Source organism: Pteropus medius, unplaced genomic scaffold, assembly GCF_902729225.1.
Source record: "Pteropus medius unplaced genomic scaffold, Ma_sr-lr_union100, whole genome shotgun sequence".
In the NCBI taxonomy this organism is placed as follows: Eukaryota; Metazoa; Chordata; class Mammalia; order Chiroptera; family Pteropodidae; genus Pteropus; species Pteropus medius.
Window position 1 is genome coordinate 32,793,112 of NW_024355205.1, and position 8,418 is coordinate 32,801,529.

General features: G+C 45.2%; 1 long non-coding RNA gene across 1 annotated transcript; it reads right to left on the reverse strand.

Moving 5' to 3' along the window:
* Nucleotides 1-216: 216 nt before the first annotated feature.
* LOC120598692 (uncharacterized) lies at nucleotides 217-4,556 on the reverse strand. The gene is made up of 3 exons (XR_005651709.1): nucleotides 4,436-4,556; nucleotides 3,934-4,081; nucleotides 217-256 (listed from the first exon to the last, which is right to left on the reverse strand). It is a non-coding gene; the product is annotated as an uncharacterized LOC120598692 (long non-coding RNA).
* Between the last annotated feature and the right edge of the window lie 3,862 nt (nucleotides 4,557-8,418).

Below are 8,418 nucleotides of genomic sequence, written 5' to 3' on the forward strand. Positions count from 1 at the left end.
AAGATTTCTACGAAAACGGATACCTTCTTATTTCTACTCCCCCAATTGTTCTGTCGAACCTAGTTCTGTTGAAAGAATTTTATCCTCTGCGCTGCACTCCAATCATGAGCCTTATTACAATCTCAGAGTTTTAGGACAAGGAAGAGCTTTCCATCAGAGGTAATCACGGAAGACGTTTACTCATTGTTCTGTGGCTCAACGAAGTTTTTTTCAGAGCCCGTATCGAATATCAAGAATAATACCAGGTTACGTAGGGCTGCAAGGATGGATGAGACATGGTCACGATGGGAAAGGAGCTTAATCGAGAAGGAGAAACAGGCAGGTAAAAGGCCCTGGGGACACAGAACATAAAGCAGGGGACTCCACCTGGCACAGGAGACGATGGCTTTGTGGATAAAGTCACATCGAAATCTGGTCTGTCAGAAAGAGTAAAGTTTTGCAAAGCAAAGAAGGGACGAAGGGAAAGAGATGGATGGTGGAGCCATTACAATCAGGGGCAAGGAACATGTTGTGTTTTAGGGACCAAGACTGATGTCTGTGGGGCCGGAACAAAAGTTGTCTGGGTGGGAAATGGGAAAAGGTGTCGCTAGGAAGGTAGCAAGCTATAGGGACTGGACTTAGGATTTCTCAACAGGTAATTGAAACCCATTGTAACTTTTTACCAGGGGAACAGCATGATCGGATGCAAACACTAGAAGTATGATTCAGGAAATGACACCCTGAAGGAAGACAATAAAGTCACAAAGATCCCGCGACCTGTCTGAATTCAGAGAAGAAAAGAAAGGATCGAAGGTGACTTTCAAATTTCTTGTCTAGGTGAGAGGTTTGAGGGTGATGATCCTTAATTGGGGAAAGATCGAGTTAGAGGCAGAAAGCGAAGGTCTGAAACTTCAGAGATATCGAGTCTGGGAAAATAAATGTCTGAGTCACCCCCGTGGAAGTGCTAGTAGTTAAAGCTATGGGAATGAACAAGCTTTCCTAGGAGAGTGTCTAGACTTGAGATGTAAAGAGCTTTGAGGACAAAACCCGGGGGAGCACTGACGTGTAAGAGCGGAGCCAAGAAGGATGAGTCAGTGGAGGAAACTAAAGGAGAGCCCGTCGGAGAATCCTTTGGAGAAGCAAGAAGCACCATATGAGGCAAACTCAGGCCAGAGGGTGGGTGATGAGAATTTCGATGAGAATTTCAGAAGGAGCTGCAGAGGCTGAGGTCAGCGATTAACATCCAAAGGTGAAGTAACGTTGCCCACATGAGGACGACCTCCAGGGCGGGCAGCCTGTATTAGTCTGCTAGGGCTGGTAACAGAATACCAGAGACTGGGCGGCTTGAACAACAGAAAAGTATTTCTTTCTTCATCATTCTGGAGACTGGAAGTCCAAGGTCAAGGTGTTATCAGGTCTGGTTTCTCCTTGGCTTGCAGATGGTAGCCTTATTGTGTTCTCACATGGCCTCTTCTCCGTGCATACACACTCTTGGTTTCTCCTCTTCTTCTTTTAAGGACATCAGTCCTATTGGAGTAGGCCCCTATCCATATAACCTCATTTAACTATAATTATCTCTTTTAAGGTGCTGTCTTCCCATAAAATTACATGGGGGTTCAGGGATTCACCGTGTGAATTTGTGGGAGGAGCACACAGTTCAGTCCGTAAGAAGGGCTGGAGCTGGAAATGGTAACATGGGCTGACGTTGAAAAGAGCCAGCACTTGAGTCAGGGTGTGAATCAGTTTCTCTGAGAAACTATTTCAAGGGAATTTTGTACTGTGTGGGGGAGTACATGGACGACAAGACTTGTTGCTGACTTTCAGGCGCTTCCAGACCAGTGGGAAGACAGCATCCGCATTTTCCCCACAAAAGATGGCAACTCGAGGAGTGAGCTTCTGATATGAACGTTTGTTTTCTGGCTGTTTTCCAGAAGTACGTGCAGCTGGTGCTCCTCACGGCTGCGGAGAGTCGGGATGAGAGAAGGGACATGTGCCCAAGGCACAGTGTCTACAAATCTACTTGGCTATGCATGAGCCAACTCACAGCCTGGTGACCACTGAACCCTCTGCCACCCAAGAAACCATGATCTTTTTCCAGATGCTTTTTCCATCAGGAGCTACCTTGGGCCACTACCCCTGCTGACTCGGCATCTTTGCTGTTGGTGCCGGACAGATGCTGGACAGCAGAGAAAGGTCATTTTATGCCATGGTGAGATACCCAGGGACACGCATGCAGATGGGGCTCTCTTCCTAAGCTGGAAGTCCAAGCTTCTGTTCTTGCTCTTATCATTTTCCTGAACCGCCACTAGTCCCCGCTGCTGTCACTCTTTGGGCCCACCAGCCACAGTGTTCCCTTTGAAATCACATTGCAACACTCTCTGCTTGAAAGCCTCCAATGGAGCCCCACTGTAGTTACAATAGAACCTGGGGTCATTGCCAGGATCTGTTCTTGCCCTGACCCAGCTGTGGTCCTTAACTGAGGGAAGTTTTAACCTACTGTCTCCCCAAGGATATTTGGTAATGTCTGGAAACATTTTGGGTTGTTACAGCTTATGGGGATGCTAAATGGCATCTATCTGGCGGGTAGAGGCCTGGGATGCTACTAAATGTCCTTCTATACACACCTGACCCACCTCCCTCTGCAATGACAGAGAACAATCCAGCCCCAAATGCTGAGGCTGAGAGACCCTGCCCTCCAGGGTCCTCCTTGTGCCCTGCCTGTCCCACCCACCCTCTCTGGTACCTTCCTCCTGGGTCACTCTTCCCCTGAGTGGTCTTGATTTTTCTCGGACATGCCATTGCTGCCTCCAATGTCACCCCTAACTGCTGAAAGTCTTGCTCCATGCCAAGGCTTCCTCTAATCCGACCATCTAAAACAGCCCCCTCGCTGGCACCTCTCTTCTCCCTGTCTTCACAGCCCTTCTGATCACGATCATATTTAATGGCCTCTTTTCATCTGTCTTCCTTGCTGGCTGTGGCCTCCATGATAACATGGGGTTGGGCCCGTTCACTGCCATGTATTCCATCCACAAAGCGAGCCCCGACACATAGTCAACACTCAGCAACAGCTACCGAATTAGCCAAGGAGGGAAGGAGATCCGTCCTGAGGGCTCGAGGAGCTTCCTGTGATGCACCGATGTGTGATCCCCTCGCCCCTTCAAGACTCAACAAGCCAAAGCTCTTCAAGTAGATCTCGGAGCTGCCTGGCTGCACATGTGCCTCACACTCACCCAATGTAGTGAGGGACCCACAAAGGGGGGCCACGGGAGCCAGGGGTCTGGGACGTGCTCGCTTTGGTGAACCAGCCTTCATGTCATTCTCCTTTCGTTCTGTTCTTTAGGTTTTTACAATAAGAGTCTGAGCAGCACAACCAACAGTCTCAAGCGCTATGTGCAAATGATTGCAGACTTGTCATCACGTGGGGCATAGGTTCTCTTTTAATGGGCCAACCAGAGTATCGGTCACACTATTTTTATTAGACCTTAAATGCAGTTACAATCAGAGCAAGTTTATTCTCACTGAGAGTGGAGGAAATGAGAACCAGCCAGGCCTCTTCAGAACGTTCTCTGATAACACGGTATTCTCCAACAGGGAAGGTTGGGGGTTCGGTTTAATTCATTGACAGTGGAGACACATCATAGCATCGGATGAACTTTTATTCCATAAAATAATTTCAGAACCCACTCATCTTCAAGACTCCTGATTTCCTGTCAACACCAGTTTTCTTCTGCTTTTTCCTTTTATATTTTATTTTATTTATTTTTTTATTATTATATTTTATTTTATTTATTTTATTTTATTATTTTATTTTATTTTATTTTATTATATTTTATATTTTATTTTTATTTTATTTTATTTTATTTTATTTTATTTTTTTTATTTTTGATGAGAACTCTCCCTAAGGAGAAAGTAAAAACAGCTTTTCCTGAAAGAGTTCGCGCTGCCCTCACTTACCTTTCTCTCGCAAAAGCCCAGACTGTAACTCTGAATGGCTGTTTCGTGTAGTTGAACCACATGTCCCGCTTGGAGGGACCGAATATTAAAAATCAGAGATGCCACTTTGCTCTGTTTCAAAATACTTTGTTTCAATTGCTGCCAAAGCCTTGGGGGAAAATGATATAATCTATTTTCAGTTCCAACTTTTCAGTTGGCTCAGCCTTATTATTATTTTTTTAAATTTATGACTATGTCCAAATGACACTATCGCTTATTAACTTTATCGATCTGGGTAGACTCCTATTAACTACAAAATATAGTCATTATTTGCAATTGGTACGAGGTACTTCTTGGCAAGAACATGTTAAAGTCCTGAAAGATGAAAACCGATCTATAAATAAACAGCAAACATGCCGGTTAAAATACATCACTGATATATCTGTTTATAGATTAAATAATTAGTAGTAAGTCCAATGGAGAAAGGCATTGCCACCTAATTTAAATTAAGATACTAACATACCTGGCAGACATATCTTCAGTTTGGAGGGTTAGAGAGACATCTATCACTGTTGGAGTTGTGTGACATCTAGCTGATCCAGTACCTTATTCTTCTGACAGTACTGTACAGGCAAAGAAGGATGTTAAAGAAATCGCAGCGTGTAGATTGCCAGCTACCAGACACACAAAAAATCCTCATGTGGGTGCATAAGACTTATGCATTCAGCAACTATTTGCAAGCATTTGTTATGGGCTGGGTACGATACTAGATGCTAGGTTTGCAAAGTAAACATATATTTGTGTTAACATAATATTAAGCACCTGGTGCCCTAAGTGGGGTTATTCCCATAGTTCTTAATCAATATCTGGACAAACTGATCCATCGTAGGTCTGTGGTTTTCCTCTGAAGAAGGAAGCTAAAGGCCTGAGACATTAATGCAATGGAAAGGAGTGGGACTTTTGATCAAAAACGTGGAATCAAATTCTGGCATTTGACAAACTGAGAGGAACAAATGATTTTAGATCCTTGAGTCTCAGTATCATCCTTTATAAAATAACCCGACCTCCTTTGGTGGGCATCATGGGCAAAACAAGATGGTGTGCGTACATCGCTGGTGGGAACGTAAAATGATACAACTGCTGTGGAAAACAATTTGGCGGTTCCTCACCAAGTTATAATTACCCCATGACTCAGTAATTCCTCTCTTACTCTCTTACGTATATATCAAAAGAATTGAAAACAGGTACTCAAACAAATACATGTAAATGCACGTTCACAGCAGCACTCTTCACAGTAGCCAAAAGGTGGAAATAACCTAGCTGTCCATCAACAGATAAAAGGATGAATACATAGGCAGTGAAATATTACACACCCAACAAAAAGGAATGAAGCACTGACACTTGCGATAACATTATGCTAAATGAAAGAAGCCAGACACAAAAGGTTACATGTCGTATAATTCCATTTGTATGAAATGCCCCAAATAGGTAAACCTACAGAAACAGACACGGGTTAGTGGTTGTCAGAGGCTGGCAAATGAGGAATAATAATTAACAGGCAGAGTTTTCTTTTTGGGTGATTATGTTTTGGAACTAGATACAAATGGTAGTCGCACAATGTTCCAAATGTAGTAAATGTCACTGAAATGTTCACTTTTAAAGTGGTAAATTTTATGTTTGTGAATTTCAACTCTCTTGAAAAAGAAAACATGAAATACTACATATGAAAATATTCCATGCGTTATTTTTTAGTGACTTACCCAGGGTCACTCAGGTGGCTGTTAATTGTATGGATAAAAGGCTAGATAGAGGAATTGGGGGAAGGGGGAGTCTGAAATGTTTATTGACTCTTAAGACAGAAAAAACTTCCCCTCATATCTCATTGGCCAGCACTGGGTCACATGCCCATTCCTAAACCAATCACAGCAAGACTAGAGCAGGTTATGCTTAGACCAGTCAGGCCCCCCTGGAGCTGGGGTGGGTCAGCCTCCCCTGAGACCATGCTGTGTGTGTGTGTGTGTGTGTGTGTGTGTGTGTGTGTGTGTGTGTGTGCACGTGCGCGCATGCACGCACACGAGCACACATGTGTACACACATGCAAATATTCCTCAGGACAAGATAGAAGTACAAGAACACCACTTAGGTGACTCTCAGCAGCCCCTGATAGGAGAGTTGGCTTCATGGTCAATGGGGACGAGCCTCTCCCTGTGCCTAACCCTGGCCCATGGGAAAATGCTGCACCTCCCACAGAGGTTCAGAATCCAAAGGCCGATCAAGAAGGAGATTAAAAAAAAAAAAAAATTGCCCTGTAAGTCTAGAAAATACAGCAACTGCTTTAAGAAGTCCTTGTATTCAGAGGCAGTGACACAGAAGTCACCAAAGTGAAAGGATGACTTAGGGAGGCAGCAGTAGAGAGGTGAACAGGGCTCTTGGAGAGAAAGACCTGCCTGTGAGTCTTGGCTCTCAACTCCTACCATGAGGGCCCCTGAGTAAGCCTAGATTTATCCTGAGTAACCCACAGCCTCCCAGAGCTTAGGTTTTATCATCTGTGAACCGAGGGTAGCAATGCCTTCCTCAGAGAGGCGTTGAAAGAATTACACTCAAGGGTGGAAAAAATGCTTCGTAATTTATGGCAGGGATAGAGGGCATTGATTCAATTCCCTTGACTCTCACCAGAGGGACATGACTTACACATGGATATTCACTTTATAATAAATATTATTGTGTAATGTGTCAATATATTGAAGAGTTTGAAAAAGTTCATGCATATTGAATGAATGAATGAAACATTAAAATGCCTGACTGCCTCCATACCCACTATAATTGAAAGCAGAGGTTCTGACTGGCTCTTTAACTCCTCAAAATCACCCACATGGAGCAACCGCCATTGGTGTCCAGCTCCACCCATCAGCACTGTCTTCCTTAGAAATTTCCAACTCATGCCATAGACCTGGCTTAAAACTACTCTTTAGGGTATCATTTCTAAGTTCCTTATTGTTAGACCTGGATACATCATTCTGATGGCCTGGTGCAAAACTAAGACTCTCAAGATGGTAACGGAAGAGTATTACCTCAAGTGTGGGGCTCCTCTAAGCCCAGGACCTTGTTTGACTGGGAGGGTCTCATGGCCATGAACCCAGCCCTGCTTGCTACTGGAGAGAGACGTACATTCCTTAACACAGCATATATAGCCCTTAAGAAAGAGACTCTCCAGCTTCCTTCCATCCCGGGTTCCTCAGGGTCCCAATTAGCATTTGTCTCATGGCTCTTAAATTACATTTTTTTTTTATCCCCTGGTCTCTTCTGTAAAAAGGGTGAGCTCTTTGAGCTCAGGAACTGTGTCTTATCTCCTCTTGTGCCTGTAGTTCATAGCCTAGTTTCTGGCATGGGTCCTAAGTGAACACAGGAATGGCCACCCACCTGGATTATAACAATTCCGAGCAGTCATGTGTCTCTGGCTGGGACCTCTGAATCTTATTGAGTGTCTGTTCAGGTTTGGGCTTTGACTCTTGATCTTAACCCTCGGACACGGAGCTCATCCTTTCCTTGGACTCCAGGTACCTAGCTGCTCTCTCTTCCTTTCCTTCAGTTTTCAGCTCCGAGGATGGCTCTCCGATCCCAGCTCCGGTCGCTCACATTCCCATTGCAGGCTGCCTTAGGCGAAGTTCCTCTGAGACAGATCCAAGACAAGGTTTGGGGCCAAGTATTTTATTTGCACTGCGAGGGAGTGGGGAAGTGAAGAAGTGAGTGGTGGGAAGCTAAGAAGAGATACATTAATGAGTAGGTTCCATGATGGGCAAACGGGGCTCAGGCTGTTGGGGAAGTTCTGAGGAATTGTGTGGAACCCCACTCCAAGTGACCCGAAGTATTTACTCACAGCTGCTCCTTCCTTGGACTAGGGGTCACTCCGGAACTTTCTGGCCTTTTCCATATGTGCATGCCGTGGTCAGAGAACGCTATTAGCCAGGAGGTGCAGGAAGCGACCACCATAGCCACAGGTAGCATCTCAGACAAGCTGCAGAGAAGCGAGGGGACCACGGGTGACATCTGTTCTGCAGAGGAATGTGGTGAGCATTCATTGGCAGAAACGTTCCGAGGTGGTCATGAATTCCTGCTAGTGTGTCTGTGGCGGAAGCTACGGCAGCTGGCTTCTCGGGGCTGCTGCAACGAAGCACCACAAGCTGAGTGATATGTTGTCCCATGGCTCTGGAGGCCGGAAGCCCAAAAGTGAGGTGTCAGCAGGGCCCCGCTCCCTCTGAAGGCTCCAGGGAACGACCTGTTCCAGGCTTCTCAACTTGTCCCTTGGTTTATCGATGGCCACCTTCCCCATGTGTGTCTTCACTCATCTTTCCTCCATGGGTGTGTCTGTCTGTGTCCCAATTTCCCCTTTTTATAAGGACACAGTCCTATCGATTTAGGGCCAACCTAATGGCCTCATTGTAACTTGACTACTGCAAAACTCTGTCTCCAAAGAAGGTCACACGCTGAGGTGCTGGGTGTTAGGAC